The sequence below is a fragment of the Myotis brandtii genome, unplaced genomic scaffold (genome assembly GCF_000412655.1).
Source record: "Myotis brandtii unplaced genomic scaffold, ASM41265v1 scaffold471, whole genome shotgun sequence".
Taxonomy (NCBI): domain Eukaryota; kingdom Metazoa; phylum Chordata; class Mammalia; order Chiroptera; family Vespertilionidae; genus Myotis; species Myotis brandtii.
Window position 1 is genome coordinate 2155843 of NW_005367989.1, and position 2061 is coordinate 2157903.

Consider the following 2061-nt stretch of genomic DNA (forward strand, 5'->3'; position numbering starts at 1 on the left):
ATATATATATTTCAGAGAGGAAGGGAGAGGGAGAGAGAGATAGAAACATCAATGATGAGAGAGAGTCACCGATTGGCTGCCTCCTGCATGCCCTTCTGGGGATCGAACCTGCAACTGCTCACTGGTAATGGAACCGTGACCTCTTGGTTCTTAGGTCAAACACTGAGCCACACAGGCCGGACTCTATGCCTAGTTTAATATAATTTATAAAATTTATTTACTTTACTTCCATTTAAAGTAGAAAAAGTTGTCCGTGATATGTGTCATATATGTATTTTTTGCTTAATCCCTTCACCTTTTTCCACCCAGCCCCCCAACCTTCCTCCCCAGTCTGTTCTATGTATTTATATTTGTTTCTGTTGTTTGTTAAATTATTTTTTATTAGATTGTATACTTTAAACCTGTATGGTTTTATTAATCAATGTCACCTCAATTGATTCAATAAAAAAAGTAAAAAATGTTATTTTAAAAGGTTTTATTTTCCTTTAATTATCATTTTTGGGACAGTTTTAGAGAAAACATGAATCCATTATTTATGTAGCCAAGTAAAAATAACAAATTTATTATACATTATTATCAATTTGATATTTTTAATTCAAAGCAATGAATATAACAGAGCAAATAGTTTTCTTCAACATTAAGTCACCTATGATTCATTAAATCATTATGAAAAGGTAGCCATGCTGAGACATTTTGATAAGGCAAAATTTAAAACTTTAGTCTACAGCAAGTTTGCACAGCAGTTGACATTTCCCCACATATTTCCACAATACAAGGATGGGCAAAAGTAGGTTAATAATAATAAGTAATACAATAATTAATGAATAAATAATAATACAAGAATTAAGGAATAAATAATACAAAAATAAACTTTCGTGTACTTAACAACTATAAACCTACTTCCGCCCATCCCTGTATTTTGAGAAGAATGCCAACTTCCTATTGTCAGAAGAACAATGTGATTTTGGCTCAAAGATCAAAGAGGATCCTTTTTTTGCTTTGAAGGTTTATTTAATGCTTGGTTCTGCTTTTAATTCTAAAGTTATGCTTCTCTCTCCCTCTTTTTGGTTAATTCTTATAATGGATTTATTGAGGTCATGCTAAGCATAAAAGACCAAAGTTAGATATGCATACACATAAAAACACAAACTACCTATAAGGGGGCAAAACAGTTTTTAATGCTTATGCATTACTACATTACTAATAGATGAGTGCTAACACATATCCATGGAACCTATAAATTTTAGAAAGGCAGGTATTACATTTTGGAGGAGAGGCAGATGAGGAATGAAGAGAAGGCAATCGTATATAGAAGTACAATTAGAGAAAGGAGAGAGAAGTATTTTAGAGGAAGATTAATATCACACAGATTCCCAGACAACCTCTTCTCTGAGTTTTCATTGCTAGTCAAGTTGGATTTCTGATTCCATGCTATTTAAAAAATATTCTTACATAGGAAGAAATCCAAATCTATTAGATTTTCCCAGTCCCCCAGTGGCAAAACAAAGCACATTTATCTAGTTTTAGTGACCCATCTGAAGGTTAAACCTCTTCTAAATTTTCCCCAAAAGTGGACTCTTGCTAAGACAGAAGTAAAAATACACACACACACACACACACACACACACACACACACACACACACAAACGTTATTCTGATGTCACAAAATGCTAAAAAAAATCTGTTAAATGAGTAGAGTGCTTACTATGTGCCAGCACTATGCTAGGCAAGTCTAATACCAATGTATCTAAGAGAGTCTGCCTAAAGAAGCTGTTCACTGTCACAATGTGGGAAAAGCAAAGGTTTAAGAATTTGTTTAAAATTAGCCTTATTATAAAAAAGGAACAGAGGCAACACTGGCAGGCAGGACACCCAAGTTCTTATCCTAAGCCTATAATTAACCACCAATGACTTTGGATATGTCACTTAGCATCTCTGGGCCTCAGTTACAAAATGAGCAAACAGGACCCAAGTCTCCTTCTGGCTCCAAATAGTTATGATTTCTTTTGTTATTCAAAAATTAGAGGCCCGGTGCATGAAATTCATGCACAGGGGTGGGGG

At 34.3% G+C, this 2061-nt stretch overlaps 1 protein-coding gene across 13 annotated transcripts in view; it reads right to left on the reverse strand.

Moving 5' to 3' along the window:
• Positions 1-2061, reverse strand: part of FAM135A (family with sequence similarity 135, member A) — a 112603-nt gene that overhangs the window by 1770 nt on the left and 108772 nt on the right. The gene's annotated exons all lie outside the window — the stretch shown is intronic.